General features: G+C 46.0%; 1 protein-coding gene and 1 long non-coding RNA gene across 3 annotated transcripts in view; one reads left to right on the top strand and one right to left on the bottom strand.

Annotated features, from left to right (window-relative positions):
• The window catches only part of LOC144510686 (uncharacterized), a 39,515-nt gene that overhangs the window by 4,867 nt on the left and 10,425 nt on the right, over positions 1 to 24,223 (top strand). For both annotated transcript variants that reach the window (XR_013500673.1, XR_013500674.1), the window contains 2 exons: positions 16,605 to 16,690; positions 20,687 to 20,899. This is a non-coding gene — a long non-coding RNA (uncharacterized LOC144510686). The remainder of the gene's footprint in view (positions 1 to 16,604; positions 16,691 to 20,686; positions 20,900 to 24,223) is intronic.
• The window catches only part of abat (4-aminobutyrate aminotransferase), a 136,466-nt gene that overhangs the window by 103,585 nt on the left and 8,658 nt on the right, over positions 1 to 24,223 (bottom strand). The window lies entirely within an intron of this gene.

Below are 24,223 nucleotides of genomic sequence, written 5' to 3'. Positions count from 1 at the left end.
TCACTCTGACACAGCCAAGTGCAATATCTGTTTTGTTGTATATAAAAAGAACAGTTAAAATAATATTTTAAACTCTGCATTGATAAGCATACTTAGAAATGAGAGATTTGGAGGAACATAAATGATTGTAGAGATTTCTGACTATATTTTGTGGTTCTTTGCTTCGCAGCAAAGTTATTTTTCACAGTGTCTCTGTATTGTTCTTACACAGCCAGCATTATTTAGGCAGTATTTTAGATTTAAGAGGATAATTTTAACCTTATCAGCCTGGCAGAAGCTGGCTGGATGGCAGTTAAAAATCACCCGAGGTGCTTATCCACTCAGGAGCCACTGAGATTTGACTAATCAGAAATTTCAACTGTTCATAGAGTCATGGAGGCATGGAGACAGACCCTTCGGCCCAACTTGTCCATGTCGCCCAGTTTTTACCTCTAAGTTAGTCCCAATTGCCCATGTTTGGCCCATATCCCTCTATACCCATCATATCCATGTAACTGTCTAAATACTTTTTAAAAGACAAAATTGTACCCTCCTCTACTACTATCTCTGGCAGCTCGTTCCAGACACTCACCACCCTCTGTGTGAAAAAATTGTCCCTCTGGACACTTTTGTATCTCTCCCCTCCCACCTTAAACCTATGCCCTTTAGTTTTAGACTCCCCTACCTTTGGGAAAAGATGTTGACTATCTAGTTGATCTATGCCCCTCATTATTTTATAGAGCTCTATAAGATCATCCCTCAGCCTCCTACGCTCCAGGGAAAAAAGTCCCAGTCTATCCAGCCTCTCCTTATAACTCAAACCATCAAGTCCCGGTGGAATCCTCGTAAATCTTTTCTGCACTCTTTCAAGTTTAATAAGTTCAACTGAGCAGATAGCAAGAACCCATGCCCAAAGTGGATGGTTTCATTTGGCATCTTCGTAATGGGAATGCCCTGAAATCTGCCGCCCTTAAAAAGGGCAGTGGGTGCACATGCAGTCGGTTCCGGTCACATTCCATGGGGAGGAGCTTGAGCCCGCACCCTATCTGCGGGATCGGTGGTGGGGGCTCAACATCTGGAGAAACCCGGAAATCGCGGGTCTGCGCCAACCTGGCAGTGCCAACCTCTGAGAGGGTGATGCCAGCGACGACTGTTGGGCGTGGGAAGTGGAGAGAGATGTCAGCGTTGATCATGGGGGCGGAGTGGAGATATTGGCAGTGATTGTGTGGGGATGTCGTGGTTTGATCAGGGCATCATTAGGGCCTGCCCTCAAAATGGCGGAATGAAACACAGCCACCTGTTTGAGAACATCTGCCTGTTTCTCTGATAAACACGCCGGTTTTCTGCTGGATCCTGACATCCTTTAACATAGAAACATAGAAGATAGGAGCAGGAGGAGACAATTGGCCCTTCGAGTCTGCTCCGCCATTCATTACGATCATGGCTGATCATCCAACTCAATAACCTAATCCTGCTTTCTCCCCATAACCTTTGATCCCATTTTGGTAAGATTCTGCCCCCATCTTTACGTCTTTATCCTGTCTAACCTTCATGCATGGGTGAATATTGAGGACTACATCACAATACTTACAGAGAGACAGTATGATAACCCCCACGAGGTCCATGGGGAAATCGCTGATCAATCTCCTTGTGGGTCTTGTTGAATTTCCCTGGTAATGGACAGTGGCCTGCCCAGCTGGTACTCATCACACTTTCACAAGGCAGGCCCAAGACTGGGTCTGCTAAACTGCAGCCCCAGGCAGGGACCAGTGTGTGTACACCATGGTAGTGATTTTACTTTGCTTTCTGTAATAAGCTATGTCCCTTTCCAGTTGGGCTTCCTGAGTCATTACCGTCAGCAAGGATATGGGCGAGTGCCTCAATGGTTAAAGGACATGTCCAGTTTGGGGATTTGGAGACTCTGCATCAGAATATTTTTGGGCCACCTGGCAGCCAGTTAAAGGGGCTATCTGGCTGGTGGGCGGGAGTAAACATTGACAACAGCATTGGCTCCAGCCATGGCCTGTGTAGATGGTTCCTGACACTCAGGGGACCTCCAGGCTCACTGATATGGTGGCTGAAAGGAGGTTGGAAAAGGCTCCGGCCTATAATTAGGCTTTGGGTCTTGCCATAATTGTGGTGGAGTTGAGTTATGGTTCTATCTGCGATCTGGAGGAGGGCAGTTGGCCTGCTCCAATGGAGACCTCATGCTTCTTTGTGAGGCCTACAGGAACATTCCTTCCCCTGGCCACCAGGAAATCTGAAAAATAAATGTGAATCTTATGCTGTGGCCCGGGACCCAGTTCCTGGCAGATTTTCTTTCCTGATGGAGGTGCAGATATTTATCTCTCATTCAGGCCTCCGGTCAAAACTGCAGATTTTGACCTGATGCCTTCCCTGGACACAAACCTATTTAAAACAGCTGCATTCCTCTAGATGTCCTGCTCACCTGAAAGCAAGAGGAGATTAATATGGGTGCATGGAGAATGGTAGAGGATAGCAGCACCAGTTATGATAATTGCCTCTCCAAATGCCCCACAACCACTCCTGTTCCCTGTTGGGTGAAGGCAGTTAAAATCAGGGGCAATTTCTCTGTAACGTTTTACAAAGGTGGCTGCAGCTGAGACAATCCTCAAGCAAATTAGCAGGTTGAAGACCCACCGAGGTTAGATGGCTAATGGGTGTGTGCATAGGAATTATAATCAATACCATTATTTTGCACCTTCACTACACGCAGCTTTCTGTTTATACCCCAATTCAACTTCTCATTGGGAAGCTGTGACCAGTAACTCTCATTTAATTTGATCTTAATGCTCGCCCTAATGAAGATTCATACAATGGACAGTATGTCAACACCTTGTGAAACCCACAAGAATATGGGTTTGTCAAGCTGTGAAGTCTAAGTGGTCACTAACGGTATATGAGGGTCTTTGATGACAAGATAATAGTGGGCTTGCTGTGGATGATACGGCAGCAATATTAACTTGTGTGCAAGCGAGTCTGCCATACAGCCCTAGACACATAGCAGCATGGTCGAGTAGATACACTTCACTAACTTTTGAAAAAACTTGTTTTATACTTGTAAAACTGATTTATACTGTAGGAGGGCTATATCTAAACGCTGCAATTGCCCCCGTTACAGATCATGCTGCACTATTCTCTGCATTGACTTCTGTGCAGACATTTAAATTTCTAAAGGAAAGTATAAATGAGCTCTCCCCTCCCTCTCAAAATGCTGTGTACACATCAGTCATAACATATGCACACAGTGTTTAATGTGCAGATCTTAATCCTTCCCGCAACTTTCAACCTTTTTGCACGATTCAAGGTTAAGCGAAGAAATGCAATGTGCTGCCATAACATGGAAGAGTTGGAGGAATCCATCAATCACAAAAGCAGCCATCATTCAAATAATGGACATCAGCGGCAAATTCAAAACCCACAGACGCACAAGACTAATAGGCAATAGTGGAAACTCAGCATATGAGCTTCAGGCAATTGAACTACATCTCGCTAAGAGGGCCAGCCGATGTTGTTGCCAAGGCAGTTTCACCACAAGATACATCTCATTAGTGTTGAAAGGGGTCCAATAAACAAAGCAAATTGCCAGAAAGGCTATAGTTTGCAACCGACCAAAATGATAATGGAAACATGGGACGTAAGGAAGCAGAATATCTTCTTTGTCCTGCACAATGAAGAGGGAAAGAAATTGGTTGGTTTGGATTACCACTTCATCATTCCGTACATTATTTCAATGCTCCCCTCCCTCCTTACCAACCCGCACTCAACCTCACTCCCCACTGCTCCTTCTCTACAAATACCAATGCAGTAGAGGGGATTTCCACAGGCCATCGGGTCTCAGTAATCATACCAGTATGACCATATCTCACCAACACTGTCAACTGCAAAGCATTTGCAGGTGGATGCCACGTATTTTGCAAGCAGCATCTATTGGCAATCCCACCATTAATGATAGTTCCGTGGAAACCAAGGCTATTCTCTTGGGGTCATGATTGTCGAAACCAATATCGAATGCGTGAAATGTGGTAGAAAGAAAATATTGTGAAGCTTTTGCCTCTTCAAGACTCAAAATACAATATACAATGGGCAAAATAATCAGTCAATCAGGAGCAATAGACATTGGTCTACAATTTGGATTGCACTCCACCTATAGTACGAACACCCAAGAAGCATCCAAAGATGTGCGGGTTAGGTTGATTGGCCATGCTAAAATTGCCCCTTAGTGTCCTGAGATGCGTAGGTTAGAGGGATTAGTGGGTAAAATATGTAGGGATATGGGCGTAGGGCCTGGGTGGGATTGTGGTTGGTGCAGACTCGATGGGCCGAATGGCCTCTTTCTGCACTGTTGGGATTCTGTGATCTGAAGTGAATGGTGAGTGGCTTGCACACATTCATCCCGTATTGGGAGTGTGCAGCCCATCATGTTGCATTGGCCTCCTTCAGATGCATTTAGGGCATGTGTTAGGGAGCTGGAACTGCAGCTCGAGGATCTTAGGCTGATGAGGGAGAATGAGGAGGTGATAGACAAGAGCTATCATCAGGTGGTCACACCAGGGCCACGGGAGGAGGCCAAGTGGGTGACGGCCAGGAAGGGTAAGGCTAGGGTGGTTGAGAGCACCCCGGCGGATTTGCCCCTGCACAACAAGTACTCCTGCTTGAGTACTGCTGGGGGGGACAGCCCGCCTGGGGGAAGCAGCAGTGGCCGTGTCTCCGGAGTGGAGTCCAGCCCTGTAACTCAGAGGGCTAAGGAAAAGAGGAGGAAGGCGGTATTAATCGGGGACTCGATGGTGAAGGGGACAGACAGGCGTTTCTGCGGAGGTAGGCGGGAGTCTCGCATGGTGGTCTGCCTCCCTGGGGCTGGGATCCAGGATGTCGCTAGTCGCGTCCCGGAAATCCTGAGGTGGGAGGGAGAGGAGCCTGAGGTAGCGGTACATATTGGTACCGCTGATGTGAGTAGGAAGGGAGAAGGGGTCATGAAAAGGGAGTACAGGGAATTAGGGAGACAGCTGAGAAAGAGGAAAGCAAAGGTAGTAATCTCAGGATTACTGCCTGTGCCACGGGAAGGTGAGGGCAGGAATGGAGTGAGGTGGAAGATGAATGTGTGGCTGAGGGACTGGTGCAGGGGGCAGGGATTCAGGTTCCTGGACCATTGGGACCTCTTTAGGGGCAGGGGTGATCTGTATACAAAAAACGGGTGGAACTTGAATCACAGGGGGACCAATATCCTGGCCGGTAGGTTGGCTAAGGCTACTGGGGAGAATTTAAACTAGATAGGTTGGGGGGAGGGGAGCTAGAAGAGTTGACTAGGATCAAGGAACTAATTGATGGGGGGGAGGATGCAGGGGTAAGGGGAATTACAAAATTAATGGTAGAGGAGAGGGTGCAAGTGAATGAAGGCGGTAATTTAGATAAGGGAGTAGAGGGAGAGGGTGTTCGCGACTCATCAAAGCGGGTCCAGATAAAAGCTGGAATAAGGACACTTTGCCTGAATGCACGAAGCATTCGGAGCAAGGTAAATGAGTTGATGGTGCAAATCAGCACAAGTGGGTACGATCTAGTGGCCATTACAGAAACGTGGCTGAAAGGTGACCAGGACTGGGACATGAATATCCAGGGGTATCAGGCGTTTAGGAAGAATAGACAGGAAGGAAAAGGTGGTGGGGTCGCGCTATTAATAAGAGATAATATCAGGGTAGTACTGAGGGATGACATAGGCTCTGAGGAACAAAACGTGGAATCATTATGGGTAGAGATGAGGAATAGTAGAGGGAGAAAGACACTAGTAGGTGTGGTATATAGGCCCCCAAATAATAATGTTGAGGTAGGGAGGGCTATAAACAAGCAGATAAGGGATGCGTGTAAAAACGGAACGGCAATAATCATGGGGGACTTCAACATGCACATTGACTGGCAGACTCAAGTCGGTAAGGGTGGAATGGAGGAAGAGTTCTTAGAATGCTGTCGGGATAGTTTCCTTGAACAGCATGTTACGGAACCGACGAGGGAACGAGCTATTTTGGATCTGGTATTGTGTAACGAGGTAGGTAGAATTAAGGATCTTATTGTGAAGGACCCTCTTGGGTCTAGTGACCACAATATGGTCGAATTTCTGATTCAGATGGAAGAGGAGAAAGTTTGGTCCCAAACCAGTGTCCTCTGTTTGAACAGAGGGAAATATGATAGGATGAGGGATGAATTGGCTAAGGTAGACTGGGAGAGCAGGCTGGCAGGTAGGATAGCTGAGGAACAGTGGAGGATTTTTAAGGAGATCCTTTTCAGTTCTCAGCAAAAATATATTCCAGCAAAAAACAAGGATTGTAAGAAAAGGGAGAACCAGCCGTGGATAACAAAGGAAATAAAGGAGAGTATTAAAATAAAAACAGCTGCGTACAGAGTGGCCAAAAATAGTGGAGAAACAAGTGATTGGGAAAAATTTAAGAAACAACAAAGAGAGACTAAGAAAGCGATAAAGAAAGGAAGGATAGACTATGAAGCTAGGCTAGCAATTAATATAAAAAATGATAGTAAAAGTTTTTATAAATATATAAAAAGGAATAGAGTGGCTAGAGTGAATGTTGGACCCTTGGAGGACGAGAGGGGGGAGTTAATAGTGGGAAATGAGGATATGGCTGAGTCTTTAAATACGTTTTTTGTGTCGGTCTTCACGGTGGAGGACACAAATAGTTTGCCAAATATTAACGATAGAGGGTTGGCAGCAGGAGAAATACTTAATACGATTAATGTTACCAGAGAGGCAGTGCTGGGTAGACTAATGGGACTGAAGGTGGACAAGTCCCCGGGTCCGGATGGAATGCATCCCAGGGTATTGAAAGAAATGTCAGAGGTAATAGTGGATGCGTTAGTGATTATTTATCAAAACTCGTTGCATTCTGGGGTAGTGCCGGTTGATTGGAAAACGGCTAATGTTACGCCGCTGTTTAAAAAAGGAAGGAGACAAAAGGTGGGTAACTATAGGCCGGTCAGCTTAACGTCTGTAGTAGGGAAAATGCTGGAATCCATTATTAAAGAGGAGATAGCAGGGCATCTGGATAGAAATGGTTCGATCAATCAGACGCAGCATGGATTCATGAGGGGAAAGTCGTGCTTGACGAACATGTTGGATTTTTATGAAGATGTGACGAGGGCGGTTGATGGAGGAGAACCGGTGGATGCGGTGTTTTTGGATTTCCAAAAGGCGTTTGATAAGGTGCCCCATAAAAGGCTGCTGAAGAAGATTAGGGCACACGGAGTTGGGGGTAGTGTGTTAAAGTGGATTGGGGACTGGCTATCCGACAGGAAGCAAAGAGTCGGAATAAATGGGTGTTTTTCCGGTTGGAGGAAGGTAACTAGTGGCGTGCCGCAGGGATCGGTACTCGGGCCGCAACTGTTTACCATTTATATAGATGATCTGGAGGAGGGGACGGAGTGTAGGGTAACGAAGTTTGCAGACGACACAAAGATAAGTGGAAAAGTGAATCGTGTGGAGGACGGAGAAGATCTGCAGAGAGATTTGGACAGGCTGAGTGAGTGGGCGAGGATATGGCAAATGGAGTATAACGTTGATAAATGCGAGGTTATACACTTTGGAGGCAATAATAACAAATGGGATTACTATCTCAATGGAAACAAATTAAAACATGCTACCGTGCAAAGGGACCTGGGGCTCCTTGTGCATGAGACGCAAAAGCCCAGTCTGCAGGTACAACAGGTGATCAAGAAGGCAAATGGGATGTTGGCCTATATCGCGAGGGGGATAGAGTATAAAAGCAGGGATGTCTTGATGCACCTGTACAGGGCATTGGTGAGGCCGCAGCTGGAATACTGTGTGCAGTATTGGTCCCCTTATATGAGGAAGGATATATTGGCATTGGAGGGAGTGCAGAGAAGGTTCACCAGGTTGATACCGGAGATGAGGGGTTTGGATTATGAGGAGAGGCTGAGGAGATTGGGTTTGTACTCGTTGGAGTTTAGAAGGATGAGGGGGGATCTTATGGAGACTTATAAGATAATGCGGGGGCTGGATAGGGTGGAGGCGGAGAGATTCTTTCCACTTAGTAAGGAAGTTAAAACTAGAGGACACAGCCTCAAAATAAAGGGGGGTCAGTTTAAGACAGAGTTGAGGAGGAACTTCTTCTCCCAGAGGGTGGTGAATCTCTGGAATTCTCTGCCCACTGAGGTGGTGGAGGCTACCTCGCTGAATATGTTTAAAGCGCGGATGGATGGATTCCTGATCGGTAGGGGAATTAAGGGTTATGGGGATCAGGCGGGTAAGTGGTACTGATCCACGTCAGATCAGCCATGATCTTATTGAATGGCGGGGCAGGCTCGAGGGGCTAGATGGCCTACTCCTGCTCCTATTTCTTATGTTCTTATGTTCTTATGTGTCATTGTTGCCTGCCTAGAAAAGGCTTTATTGCCGCCATCGGTGGTCTTTGTGGTTAGAGGAGAAAAGGTGAAGCAGCAAAGGAGATAGGAGAGAGTGAAAGCAGCTGGGAGTTTAACAATTTAAACACACGCACACACCACCAGACCCCACGCACCCTCTTCAATTGGGAAAAAGATACAAAAGTCTGAAGTCACGGACCAACCGACTCAAGAACGGCTTCTTCCCTGCTGCCGTCAGACGTCTGAATGGACCTACTTTATATTAAATTGATTTTTCTCTACACCCTATCTGTAAGTTGCCAGACCTCCCAAAAGGCAGCTCATCCAAGAGTACTTCACTTCCACGTGCATCGCCACATATGCTAATAGTCCTGGAATCCTCATCACCACTGTCCTTAACTCCACCATCTTCCTTCAGACCTTATGGGTCTTGGCTTTACTTGGTTAACACCAATACCATATCCACAACAAAGAACTCCATTATATATGTATATAATAGTTAACAGGAACAACTAAGAATCAACCTTGCACAATGTCTCAGTGCCTGCTTTCTCTGCTTGTTTACCTATCTTAGTCTCTTGTGAGATTTATAACCAGTGGCTACAGGTGGAAGGCTGCTGAGTTTCTATTGAGGACACTGGATGGCTGCAGTAGGTAACCCTGAGCAGGTCTGCACCTTGAGGATTTGGCTGCAGACTGCAGCACCTTAACGTGCCCTGAAGCAACCCAATGCATTTGCTTTATGGCACTCACAAGGATATTGGTGGAATGGGTGAAAGGGGAGCAGGTGAGGAAGCAAGATCACTGTTCTGGGTCTGTACCTCATCCCTCCCATGGCTTTCTGTGATTTGATTTGATTGGATTTGATTTATTATTGTCACAGGTATTAACATACTGTGAAAAGTATTGTTTCTTGCGTGCTATACAGATAAAGCATACCGTTCATTGAGAAGGAAAGGAGAGAGTGCAGAATGTAGTGTTACAGTCATAGCTAGGGTGTAGAGAAAGATCAACTTAATGCAAGGTAAGTCCATTCAAAAGTCTGACAGCAGCAGGGAAGAAGCTGTTCTTGAGTCAGTTGGTACGTGACCTCAGACTTTTGTACCTTTTTCCCGACGGAAGAAGGTGGAAGAGAGAATGTCCGGGTGCGTGGGGTCCTTAATTATGCTGGTTGTTTTGCAGAGGCAGCGGGAAGTGTAGACAGAGTCAATGGATGGGAGACTGGTTTGCGTGATGGATTGGGCTACATTCACGACCTTTTGTAGTTTCTTGCAGGAACAGCATGCAGAAATGATATCGGCCTGGAAGCCTTTGTAAGCAGGTGTATCAGAGTCCAAATATTTCTCCAATTGTAAAGGTTCCCTGAAATTTCCCCCTGGTCTACAGCCAGAGTACATCTCATCTTTAAGAGGTGATGTCTGCTCTCAAATGAATGGCCAATCTCCCACTTGCCCTCTACCATCATGGTAAGCAGTGTGTGTAGCTGTGGCTGCTTGCCTGTTTATTGCAATGCACTGTCTGCACAGATTTCACATTCTTCTCATACCCACCCTCTGTCCCCCTGTTTTCAGGATAAATTTCTGGGCCATCGGCACCAATGTCTACAGGAAGGATGGGAGTGGGGTCAAGGGCAGCCAAGGAATCTGGCAAGGATAGACATGCAGAGGACCTGCCAGTCTTAACTTCAGTTACTTCCTGTGGGTTCACTCCTTCCACCCCACTTTGCAGTGACTCACATTGATAGACTAGCCAGTGGCTGAAGGGCTAAAGGAGGTGAAACCCCCAAAACAGGAAAACAGAGGAGTGGAAGAGGCTGGAGAGACCAGAAAGACCAGCAGGAGGAACCCAGAGCTTTGGACTGTGGGGGAAACATAGGAACATAGGAATTAGGAGCAGATGTAGGCAATTTGACCCTGCTCCACCATTTAATCAGATCATAATCTCACATAGAAGAATCATAGAATCCTACAGTGCAGAATGAGGCCATGAGGCCCATCGAGTAAGCACTGACCACAATCCCACCCAAGCCCTATCCCCATAACCCCATGCACTTACCCGAGCCAGTCCCCCTGACACTAAGGGGCAATTTAGCACGGCCAATCCACCTAACCTGCACATCTTTGGACTGTGGGAGGAAACCGGAGCACCCGGAGCAAACCCAAGCAGACACGGGGAGAACATGCAAACTCCACACAGACAGTGACCCAAGGTTGGGAATTGAACCTGGGTCCCTAGTGCTTTAAGACAGCAGTGCTAACCACTGTGCCACCGTGCCGCCCCCTGGTCTCAAATCCACCTTCCCACCTGTTCCCCATATGGGGCGAGGCGGGGGGAGCCTCAGGTCTCCTTATGGGGGGGCCTGGCGGTAGAAGGAGAGTGAAAAGAGCAACTTACTTTGAGCAGCCGACACCTTCTGCTCCCATTTCATTGCCGACTTTCACAAGCTCTGGGAGACACATCCAGCCCCAGTTCATTTCAACTCGGGCTCCAGGTTGCACTGCGGGAGCCTGATTTAAATGCACTGCTAGGCTCCGATGCCCTGATAGGTTGGGGACACAGATTTCATTTTTAAAGGTCCCGCTCTCACCCTCCAACCCTTTCCTGCCTGTTGTGAGAGGATTAACATCAAGGCCATTGTGTGTGGATTGAAACAACTGCAGTTGTGATATGCTGTGTATTAAAATGATACATGAACGACAAGATCATGGCGATTTGATTCATTGGCAATTGAAATCAAACGAAAAGCGAGATTGGATGGAAAAAAACGCAGCCTGAAGACTGATCTGTGTTCCACAAGGTCACGTCAGAAGTTAATTTGTTACAAATCTAATTTTGGGGCCTCCAAAGTTGGATAAATGATGCAGCATTAACCCTTTAAGCACTAGCCACTAAAAGAGTTTTGTAAGTTTTTAGATAACAATATCCCGTGCCAGCTCAACTTGTGTTGGACATTTGGGTTTAGTGTAGAAACAAACAGTTCTAACAGTTCAGTGCTGGACTTGTTCCTGAGACACTGAGGGGGTGGATTTTAAAATAAGCTTGCTAGATTCCTGCTGCCTCACAGCGCCAGGGACCAGGGTTCGATTCCAACCTCGGGTCACTGTCTGTTTGGAGTTTGCACATTCTCCCCGTGTCTGCGTGGGTTTCCTCCGGGAGCTCCGGTTTCCTCCCAAGATGTGTGTGTTAGGTTGACTTGCCATGCTAAATTGACCCTAGGGTCAGGGGATTAGCAGGGTAAATGTGTGGGGTTATGGGAATAGGGCCTGGGTGGGATTGTGGTCAGTGCAGACTTGATGGGCTGAAAGGCCACCTTTTGCACTGTAGAGGTTCTATGATTCACAACTGCAGCATTTTACACAAACATTGAACGAATCAAATGATCAAATATATTAGCAATCAAATATCTGACTGCTGAAATGTCAACATGATGTGGAGATGCCATCGTTGGACTGGGGTAAACACAGTAAGAAGTTTTTCAAAATGTGAACAGTCAGACAGTATCAACGGAGATTGAGAAAGCAGCAGAGAAGAAATTCCTTTCATAGAATCATAGAATTCTACAGTGCAGAAGGAGGCCATTCGGCCCATCAAGTCTGCACCAACCACAATCCCACCTAGGCCCTATCCCCATAACTCCTGACACGAAGGGGCAATTTAGCATGGCCAATCCACCTAACCCGGACATCTTTGGACTGTGGGAGGAAACCGGAGCACCTGGAGGAAACCCACACAGGGAGAAACCTTTAGCTAGGTTTTAAACCAAGTTGGACTATATTATTTCTGTGCAACAAGGAACATGCTCTAATATCTGGCAGCATCTGAGGAGAGAGAAACGGAGGGTAATGGAAGCTCTGAGGAAAAGTGATATTCAACTCAAAGAATTGGCCAGAACTTGCCAATTGTTCTGGCCGCTGGTGGGATCTTCCGGTCCCGCTGACGGCGCAGCCCCAGTAATAACGGCGTTGACCAGGAAGATCCCATCGCCGGCCAATGGCGGGTCACCTCCCGCCACCGCAAAACACATGGTGGGTTGCGTGATAAATTCCGCCCATTAACTCTAGAATTTCCAACACACAGTTTTATTTCAGATTTTCAGCTCCCGCTGTATTTGTTTCAATATCACTCGAATATTTGCCTCATGAATCGCTTGATGTCTTTTTCCTCGAAGGTCTCTGACATTGTAGCTATTCTATGGTTGAAAATTTCACCACCAGCTGCATTTTCCATCACTATCATTGTTTCCAGTGCTGTCTCCTGCACCACACACAGGTTAATAATGCAAGGATTGGATTTAACCAATTCTAATACCACAACTGCATAAATAATTTCCAATTGGCAGTCCTGACCCGTTTCTCTGTAACACCATTATTCATTACCTGGGCAAATAAGCTAAGCGATCAAATCATTTAAATCACTTTTTCACATTATTTGTTTGGGTAGTATATACGGCTGGGAACAGGGGCTGGGATTCTCCGGTCGTTCACACCCCACCGCTCCTGCCAACAAGGTGGCAGAATTCAGAGCTCAACCAAATCTCTGTTCCCTGCAGCGAGGCAGAAGAATCCCAGCTGCGAGCGAGGTCGGAGAATCCGGCCCAATGATCTGCAATTTCGGTAAGCTTCTTGCAATCTTGTTGCAACTTTGGCTGGAAATAACATGAACGTGTGCAGAAAACAGATCTGGGTCTTCAGCTCAGCGATCATCCTTCTGCTGCAATGCAACTACATTACCTAGAATATAGCGTGACAACAGCCCAGAGCTCTCCATCTCTGGATGGTTAAAGCCCAGATGTACTCTGGGATTACATACCAGGGGATCCCTAAAGTCCTAAAGCCAGGGCTCCATGGAAATTGCCCAGGAAGTTTCAACTACCGTCGGACAATTCCCTGGAATCTGGTATCCTCTGAAAACATTGCCAAGTGTTTGAGTTGGAGTCTGTGACTTTGCTGGGTTCTGCCTGGATCGTTACCCAGGAAATATTAGCCAGGAAAAAGCCATGTCTAACTCCTGGGTAACTATATGACTGAACGCTGCCAACTCTGCCCCCTCCCTTCAACCAGCCCTCTGAATCCCTGACCCTCTGACCTCCCGACCCTCCGACCTCCTGACCCTTCGACCTCCTGACCCTCCAATTTCCCTCAGCCCTACGACCCTTCTATCCTCCCACTCCTCCATTTGACCATCCAACTCCCCCCCATCTGACCTGACCTCACAACCCTGCGACCCTACCCACATTACCACCCATCACCTTGTGACCTCCCACACTGCAACCTATCATTACACTGCCACCGTACCGACTTTTCCACTCTGCCAGACTACCACCCGACACTTACCTCACTCACACACATTCGTCAACCCAGTGAAGGGCTATTTAAATGTCCCAAAGTTTTTCATTGTGTTAATGAATTGAGAATTATCAAAATATTGCAGCTATGCTGTAAAAAGTGGGAGTGGCTTCACCTCCCCCCCCACGTGGGGCAGGACTTACCCGTAACCCAGATATGGGAGGCAGCCCACCACTGCCTACAAGCGGGATCTGCTGGTCCTGCCATTGTCAATGGGGTTTCCTTTTGAATGTACCCCTTGCTGCCTTGAGATCCACGGCAGGAGTGCGCTGTCGGTGGGACCAGAAGATCCCGCTGGCATGAACGGCTGTAAAGTTCCGGCTGCAGATTTCCAATGCTGTGTAAAATATAGCAGTGGAGTGGCACTCCGATGGTGACTGCCGCTCCTCGGATCAATTTGTCCAATATGGCAACTTGGCAGTAAGGAACTAAGGCACCTATCGCTTTCAAAAACAGTTTTCTTTCATTGATTCAGGGGGTGTGGGTTTGTTGCTTCGGCCAGTATTTATTACCCATCCCTAATTGCCCTTGAGGAGGTGATGGTGAGCTGCCTTCTTGAATGGCAGCAGTCCATGGGATGTAGATAAACCCGCAGTGCTGGTAGGGAGGGAGTTTCTGGATCTTGACCCAGTGACTGTGAAGGAACGGTGATATCCTCCCAAATCAAGATGGTGAGTGGCTTGGAGGGGAAGTTCCAGGTGGTGGTGTTCCCAGCTATCTTCTGCCCTTGTCCTTCTAAATGGTAATGCTTGTGGGTTTGGAAGATGCTGTGTAAGGAGCCTTGCTGAGTTCCTGCAGATAGTACACACACACTGCTGCCACCATGCATTGGTGATGGAGGGAGTGAATGTTTGTGGATGGGTTGCCAATCAAGTGGGCTGCTTTGTACTGGATGGTGTCAAGCTTCATCAGTGTTGTTGGAGGTGCACTCATCCAGGTCAGTGGAGAGTACTCCAACCTGGACTTGTGTCTTGTAGATGCTGAAGTGGCTTTGGGGAGTTATGAGGTGAGTTACTCACCACAGGATCCCAAGCCTTTGGCCTGCTCTTGTAGATACAGTATTTATATGGCTAGTCCAGTTAAGCTTTTGGTCAATGGTAAGTCCAAGATTTTGACAGTGGGTAATTCAACAATGGTAATGTCATTGAATATCAAGGGGTGATGGTTAGATTCTCTCTTGTTGGAGATGGTCATTGCCTGACACGTGGTGTGACACAAATGTTACTTGCCACTTGTCAGCCTAAGCCTGGATATTGTCCTGGTCTTGATGCATTTGGACATGGACTGCTTCAGTATCTGCCGAGGTGTGAATGGTGCTGAATATTGTGCAATCATCAGCAAACATCCTCATTTCTGACCTTATGACGGAAGGCAGGTCAGCGATGAAGCAGATGAAGATGATTGGACCTCGGACACTACCCTGTGGAAGTCCTGCAGTGATTTGGAGTAAATTTTATTTATTAGTGTCAGAAGTAGGCTTACATTAACACTGCAATGAAGTTACTGTGAAAATCCCCTAGTCGCCACACTCCAGCGCCTGTTCGGGTACGTTGAGGGAGAATTTAGCATGGCCAATGCACCTAACCAGCACGTCTTTCGGACTGTGGGAGGAAACTGGACACCCAGAGGAAACCCACGCAGACACGGGGAGAACGTGCAGTCTCCACACAAACAGTCACCCAAGCCGGGGATCGAACCCGGGTCCCTGGCGCTGTGGGGCAGCAGTGCTAACCACTGTGCCATCATGCTGCTCCTGTGCCAGCATATCATGTGCCGTGATGTCCTGGAACTGAGATGATTGACCTCCAGCCACCATAACTATCTTCTCTGATGCCAGGAATGACTCCAACCAGTGGAGACTTTTCCTCCTGATTCCCATTGACTCCAGTTTTGCTTGCTGGTAGATAGTAGTACAAGAAATTGTATCTGTGACATCTTTGTCAGTTATGCCCCCACACCCCCCATCCTTACACTATAAATCTCATCCTATTTTCTTTGCCTTCAGCCCTGACGAAGGGTCACCCACACTCAAAACATTGGCTCTATTCTCTTCCCACAGAAGCTGTCAGGCCAATTGAGATTTTTCAACATTTTCTGCTTTTGTTTCAGATTGCAGCACGCCCAGTAATTTGCTTTTATCTCAGTGAAATCTTTATGTTATTGAGATATTAAAGAGTTAATGTCCACTGTAGAGGGCAAGGTGAACTATTGGGCTTGCAAGAACGGCAGAGAAACAGCTCATGGGAGCAAACTGACAAAACAGGTCAACCACAGGCTCCAGCTTGCTGAGCCCGGCTGGGGTGCGAGTCTAGCTGAGTACGTGATAATGTTCTCTTTTGCGCTAACAAACGGCGTATCCTAAAGACATTATGCTTATGTTCTGATTGGTGGGGGTTGTAAGTAGTAAATGCGTATTTTAGAACATAGAACAGTACAGCACAGAACAGGCCCTTCGGCCCACGATGTTGTGCCGTTTTAATAGGATGTTCTTTCTGATACAGCAATTCCTGTAACTACTCGTTTTTGATTGAATCGGGTGATGTGTGCTTAAGTCTAGACATTTTTGATTGAATCAGGAGTGTGTTTAAATCTTGTTTGAAATCACATCTACCTGATGGGATTGTAAACTGTATAAAAGGGGTCAGCCTTGTTGCTTCGGGGGGCTTTTGCTAACTGACTCCCAGCACTGAGTGGAAGTTACGTAGCAAAAGTTTGCATATGTAAGACAAATAAAGAACTTTTGAATCGGACAACAGTTGGTGTTTGCCTTTGTATCAGGGACGGAAGAGTCTCACGAAAAACGAACTTAATATTATAATGACAATAAGAAATGTAATATTTTAGCCTTGCTTTGACATATCTTCTGTATTACAGCAATGGACGATACACTGTCAGGTTTTGGTTGCAGTAGAATGTCAAATTTCACAGTTCAGATCCCAGACTACCATGAATGATGCCAGGTAAAGTCTGTCAATCTATAATAATTATCAAATGTTTTAAATGTTTAATTATCCCTCAGCTTTGAGCTGCACTGAATCCAGGTAAAACTCTGATATAAAGCATGCATTCCTATTCATCAGTTCCATCCGCTATGTCCTTTGGAAAAATTTGTTTCCCACAAACTCAAAACCCCTACCCTTCAGTCGGGCAGCATAGTCAGTGCAGGCTTGGAGGGCCGAAGAGCCTGTTCCTGTGCAGTAATTTTCTTTGTTCAAAGTTGATTCATAACTGCAGTTGCTGCTGTAAGGGGAAGATTGCGTCATCTACATACAATAAAACTGTCAGTCAACAGAGTCACAAGGGAATGTGGGAAGGTAAAAGCCTGAAGAGTGTTGGCCAAGCAAAACCGACATTGTTATGTTAATTTATGGACAATACCTGGTGTCTGCACGAAGCTTTTCACAGCTAATGATTCAGAACTGCTTCAGAAGGTGATGACTAATTGTGCTGAAGCAACAACCTTGAGTTCAAACTTGGTCCACATCGTGTTAGACATATTCTCAGGTGCTATAGTTCACTGATTAGTCATGAAAGAAGTTAAAATTGGCCACAATATTGTGCTTTATGCATCGATGATTTTATTTTATTGTCCTTTGTACTCTGCCATTGCGGATACTCATGTATCAGAAACAACATCTGGCATTTGCACTTTTAATGTAAAGTTAAAGTTTATTTATTAGTCTTACATTAACACAAATACCTAAAGGGCAAAAGAGTAACAAGGGAGAGAGTAGGGCCTCTTAAGGATCAACAAGGTCATCTATGTGCCGATCCACAAGAGATGGGTAAGATCCTAAATGAATATTTCTCATCAGTATTTACTGTTGAGAAAAGCATGGATATTAGGGAACTTGGGGAAATAAATAGTGATGTCTTGAGGAGTGTACATATTACAGAGAAGGTGGTGCTGGAAGTCTTAAAGCGCATCAAGGTAGATAAATCCCCGGGACCTGATGAAGTGTATACCAGGACATTGTGGGAGGCTAGGGAGGAAATTATGGGTCCCCTAGCAGAGATATTTGAATCATCGATAGTCACGGGTGAGGTGCCTGAAGATTGGAGGGTGGCAAATGTTGTGCCTTATTTAAAAAGGGCTGCAGGGAAAAGCCTGGGAACTACAGGCCAGTGAGCCTCACATCTGTGGTGGGTAAATTGTTGGAAGGTATTTTGAGAGACAGGATCTACAGGCATTTAGAGATGCAAGGACTGATTAGGGACAGTCAGCATGGCTTTGTGAGTGGAAGATCATGTCTCACAAATTTGATTGAGTTTTTTGAAGGAGTAACCAAGAAGGTAGATGAGGGCAGTGCAGTTGATGTTGTCTACATGGACTTTAGCAAGGCCTTTGACAAGGTACTGCATGGTAGGCTGTTGCATAAGGTTAAATCTCACGGGATCCAGGGTGAGGTATCTAAATGGATACAAAATTGGCTTCTTGATTGGCTTCTGGTTGTGGAGGGTTGTTTTTCAAACTGGAGGTCTGTGACCAGCGGTGTGCCTCAGGGATCAGTGCTGCATCCACTGTTATTTGTCATTTATATTAATGATTTGGATGAGAATATAGGAGGCATGGTTAGTAAGTTTGCAGATGACACCAAGATTGATGGCATAGTGGACAGTAAAGAAAGTTATCTAGGATTGCAACGGGATCTTGATCAATTGGGCCAGTGGGCTGACGAATGGCAGATGGAATTTAATTTAGACAAATGCGAGGTGATGCATTTTGGTAGATTGAACCAGGGCAGGACTTACTCAGTTAATGGTAGGGTGTTGGGGAGAGTTACAGAATAAAGAGATCTAGGGGTACATGTTCATAGCTCCTTGAAAGTGGAATCACAGGTGGACAGAGTGGTGAAGAAGGCTTTCAGCATGCTTGGTTTCGTTGGTCAGAATATTGAATACAGGAGTTGGGACGTCTTGTTGAAGTTGTACAAGACATTGGTAAGGCCACACTTGGAATACTGTGTGCAATTCTGGTCATCCTATTATAGAAAGGATATTATTAAATTAGAAAGAGTGCAGAAAAGATTTACTAGGATGCTACCAGGACTTGATGGTTTGGGTTATAAGGAGAGGCTGGATAGACTGGGGCTTTTTTCTCTGGAGCGTAGGAGGTTGAAGGGTGATCTTATAGAGGTCTATAAAATAATGAGGGGCACAGATCAGCTAGATAGTCAATATCTTTTCCCAAAAGTAGAGGAGTCTAAAATTAGACGGCATAGGTTTAAGGCGAGAGGGGAGAGATACAAAAGTGTCCAGTGGGGCAGTTTTTTCACACAGAGGGTGGTGAGTGTCTGGAACAAGCTGCCAGAGGTAGTAGTAGAGGCAGGTACAATTTTGTCTTTTAAAAAGCATTTAGAAAGTTACATGGATAAGATGGGTATAGAGGGATATGGGCCAAATGCGGGCAATTGGGATGAGCTCAGGGGTTTAAAAAAAAAGGGCGGCATGGACAAGTTGGGTCGAAGGGCCTGTTTCCATGCTGTAAACCTCTATGACTGCCATGAAGTTACTGTGAAAATTCCCTAGTCGCCACACTCCGGCGCCTGTTCAGGTGCACTGAGCGAGAATTTAGCATGGCCAATCCACCTAACCAGCACATCATTGGACTATGGGAGGAACCAGAGCACCCAGACGAAACCCACGCAGACATGAGGAGAACATGCAAACTCCCCACAGACAGTGACCCAAGCCAGGAATTAAACCCGGGTCCCTGGCACTGTGAGGCAGCAGTGGTAACTACAGTGCCACCTTGCCGCCCCACAATAAGAAACATCCCAAGGCGTTTCATCACAATATAATCAAACAAATTTGGAGACTGTGACACATGAAGAGATGTTAGGAGAGTTGTCAAAAAGCTTGACAACAGAGGCAGGTATTACACAAGGCCTTTGAGGAGCAGAAGGAGACAGAGCGGTTCGGGGAGGGAATTGCAGACCTTGGAGCTCGGCAGCTGAAGGCAAAACCACAGACGGTAGTGATGAAAATAGAGACGAGAACTGGCGAAGCTCAGAGATCTCAGTGGGGGTCGGCTAGAGGAGGTTAGGGGGTTAGGACAGTGTGAGCCATGGAGAGCTTTGAACAGAAGGTGAGAATTTTAAAATCAAGGTGTTGCAAACTGGGAAGCAATCTAGGTTATTGAGCTCCGGTGGGAAATTGGGGTGGGTGGGGGAGGGGGGGTGGAGGGGGTGGGGAGGATCAGCTCAAGTTTAAGGCGGCTGGAAGATAGGAGACTGGTTTGGAGAGCATTGGAATCATGTGACTGGAGGCAAAAGGGCATGGAAAGGGTTTCGGCAGCAGATCATCTCCAGTGAGTTGGAGACAGGCAATGTTATATAGATAGATAGTCCTCAACATATCAGTAGGAGCACTTTAAAGAGTAATTTTCATATGTTTGATAGATGAACCCACTTTAGTCAAATACTCTCTCTGCTTCACCCCTTTGCCTTCCGGTATTTAGAAGCACACTATTCTGAAGCACCAGTCATTATAACGATGCTATCTATTCCTGTTGGAATAATGGGAAATTCATGCTGCAAGCTGTTATGTACTTCACTCTCAGGACAAAAGAACATGGAGTTGTAGCGTGTGGGGCTGGCTGCAACCAACAACCCAGGTTTATTCAATAGCTCTTAACTCTACAAAGGCCTGATCTAGCCAGCAGCTGATTACTTCACGAACTAAACACATGACTAGACTCTTAAAGTGATCGTGCAACAGCACAAATACATAACATCCCTCCCCCTTTACTTCTAAGGTCCGAGAACAACAAATAAACACAGTACTTTTACATAGTCATCAAAACATATGTACAAGGGCAGGCAATGGATCACAGTAATAATAACACAGCAAAAACACAGTAATAATTCAGTTAATAGGAAAGATGATCTGCTTGGTGTCTATTCTGTACTGGCTGCCTGCTCACTTCAGGGATTTGGTTGTTCTTGACTTTACAGGTACTCTCCGGGTCTTCAGAGGATGTCTCTACTCTGGAAGGTGTAACAGTCTCTTTCGCAGAAGGAAGACTAGTAGCAGCAAGAGATTCTTCGGCAATCTTGGTTTCTGCTGATTGACCAAAAGTTGCAGTCTGTGTAGTCACGTGTGTGGTGTTGCCTTACGTCGCCAAGAAACTATCTAGACGATGATTTAATGGACCTCGATCCTTGGAGGTAATCAGTGAATGCTTCAAGGACTGGACAAGTCTTTCAGTAATCCATTCGTTGATGGGTGGTATGGTGTTGATTTTATTTGTTGTATACCACTCACCTTTAGATAGTCTTCAAACTCCTGTGCCATGAATCGTGGTCCATTATCATTTACAATTTGTTCTGGTTTCCCAAATCTGGAGAAAATCTCATCAAGGTTTCCAATGGTTTGTCCTGCAGTTGTTGACTTCATTCGGACAACTTCCGGCCATTTGGAATGTGCATCATTGACAACCATGAAAATGTGTCCCCCGTATGGACCTGTGAAGTCAATGTCCAGACATTGCAAAGGCACTTCAGGCTACTCCCATGGATGCAATGGGGACAATGGTGGTGCGTTCCTTACCCGTGCAGATGGCTGGCATAGTCCAGCCTTTTCCTCAATCTGGCCATCGTGTCTTGGCCTCCAGAAGTAGCTTCTCGCCAGTTCTTTCACTTGAACTATACCTGGGTGTCCTTCAAGTACTTGTTCCACTAATTTTTGTCACAAGTTTGGAGGAATTATTATTCTCATCCCCCACCACAGGCACCTTGTACTGTCAACTCGTGTTGCCTGGAAACATATAGCTTTAATTTGAGATGTGTTCCCACTATCCTCCCTTTTAACACCATTTCCAGTACCTTCCCCATTACGGGATCATTTCTGGTCTGTCAGTGGACCTGAGCTACAGTCACTGGGCCATGTTCTATCTGTGAAAAATAGAAGGTATTGGAAACACTATCGGTGGAACTTGACCAGCAGGCATAGGCAAGCGTGACAATGCATCAGCATTGCTCTCTGATTGAAGGTATTTGATCTCATAGAACAAAGAACAAAGAGAATTACAGCACAGAAATAGGCCGTTTGGCCCACCAAGCCTGCACCGAACATGCTGCCTGTCTGAACTAAAAGCCCTGCCCTTCTGATTTGATTTGATTTATTATTGTCACATGTATTAGTAGACAGTGAAAAGTATTGCTTCTTGTGCACTATACAAAGCATACCGTTCATAGAGAAGAAAAAGAGAAAGTGCAGAATGTAGTGTTACAGTCATAGCTAGGGTGCAGAGAAAGATCAACTTAATGCAAGGGTAGGTCCATTCAAAAGTCCATTCAAAGCTCCCAGGCTTTTGGCTGCAGCCCTTCTTAAACAAAGGCACAACATTTGCCACCCTCCAATCTTCAAATATCTCTGCTAGGGGACCTACAATTTCTGAAGTCGATGACAATCTCCTTCGTTTTGTTGACATTGAGGGAGAGATTATTATCGCTGCACCTGTTCACAAGATTCTCTATCTCCTTCCTGTACTCTGTCTCGTCATTGTTTGAGATCCGGCCCACTATGATGGTGTCGTCAGCAAACTTGAAAGTTGAGTTTGAGGGAAATCTGGCCACACAGTCATAGGGGTATAAGGAGTATAGTAGGGTGCTGAGGACACTGCCTGTGGGGCACCGGCGTTGAGAAAGATCGTGGAGGAGGTGGTGTTGCCTATCCTTACTGATTGTGGTCTGTAGGAAGTTCAGGATCTAGTCGCAGAGTGAGGAGGCGAGGCCCAGGCCACGGAGTTTGATGATGAGTTTCATAGGAATAATGGTGTTGAAGGCTAAACTGTAATCAATAAATAGGAGTCTGACATAGGTGTCTGAGGACCATATCCCTCTACTCCATCCTATTCATGTATTTGTTGAGATGCCCCTTTAAAGTCATTATCATATCTGCTTCCAGTACTTCCCCTGGCAGCGAGTTCCAGGCACACACCACCCACTGTGTAAAAAAAAATTGCCTCATACATCTCCTTTAAACCTTGCCCCTCGCACCTTAAACCTATGTCCCCTAGTAATTGACTCTTCCACCCTGGGAAAAAGCTTCTGACTATCCACTCTGTCCATGCCCCTCATAATCTTGTAGACTTCTATCAGGTCTCCCCTCAAGCTCCGTCATTCCAGTAGGAGGGTGCTGATAATATTAAAGATCATTGTTGAAGTCTTGTTGCGGCAAGCGATGGAATATCCTTATGTGGCCCAAAAATAGTTGTTAGTAATGTGAAGTGAACACCATAGTCATTGATGAAACCTTTGCACTCCAAAGATAATGCTCAGTGCCTCCTTCTCCAACTGGATGTAATTTGATTCAGTAGCTGCTAAGGTACGCAAAAGCTATTAATCTTTCACCCTGTAATAATTCAACTACAGTTGCCAGAGGGAGGAGCCGAGGCCCAGGCCACGGAGTTTGGTGATGAATTTCATAGGAATAATGGTGTTGAAGGCTGAACTGTAATCAATAAATAGGAGTCTGACATAGGTGTCTGAGGACCATATCCCTCTACTCCATCCTATTCATGTATTTGTTGAGATGCCCCTTTAAAGTCATTATCATATCTGCTTCCAGCACTTCCCCTGGCAGCGAGTTCCAGGCACACACCACCCACTGTGTAAAAACAAATTGCCTCATACATCTCCTTTAAACCTTGCCCCTCGCACCTTAAACTTATGTCCCCTAGTAATTGACTCTTCCACCCTGGGAAAAAGCTTCTGACTATCCACTCTGTCCAAATTTGTTTAGTTTCCCGTCACCAACACCCTTCATTGTGAGCCGAAAGGCCACTCCCATGCTTTACGGTCAGGTAGTCTTCACCTCGGGACATACAACTCGGGTCCCAGGTAAAGTTATAGGCTTAAAACTCTCTGCTGACTACTTCCCATTGGGCGAGCTTCCTCCGCTCACTCAATAAGGCAGCTTGTATTCCACAAAGCTCACAGGTAGATCTATGGATTTGATTTGATTTGAATAATTATTGCCACATATATTGGTATACAATGCAAAGTATTGTTTCTTGTGCGCTATACAGACGAAGCATACCGTACATAGAGAAGAAAAGGAGAGAGAGTAGAATATAGTGTTACAGTCATATCTAAGGTGTAGAGAAAGACCAATTTAATGCAAGGTAGGCCCATTCAAAAGTCTAATGGCAGCAGGGAAGAAGCTGCTCTTGACTTAGTTGGTACATGTCCTCAGACTTTTGTATCTTTTTCCTCACGGAAGAAGGTGAAAGAGAGAATGTCCAGGGTGCGTGGGGTTCTTAACTATGCTGGCTGCTTTTCCGAGGCAATGGCAATGTAGACAGAGTCAATGGGTGGGAGGCTGGTTTGTGTGATGGACTGGGCTTCGTTCACGACCTGTTGTAGTTTCTTGCAGTCTTGGACAGAGCAGGAGCCATACCAAGCTGTGATACAACCAGAAAGAATGCTTTCTATGGTGCATCTGTAAAAATTGGTGAGAGTTGTAGTGGACATTCCAAATTTGTTTAG

The sequence above is a fragment of the Mustelus asterias genome, chromosome 23 (genome assembly GCF_964213995.1).
Source record: "Mustelus asterias chromosome 23, sMusAst1.hap1.1, whole genome shotgun sequence".
Taxonomy (NCBI): domain Eukaryota; kingdom Metazoa; phylum Chordata; class Chondrichthyes; order Carcharhiniformes; family Triakidae; genus Mustelus; species Mustelus asterias.
The sequence above is the reverse complement of the archived record's forward strand: the minus strand, read 5'-3'. Positions and strand labels throughout refer to the sequence as shown.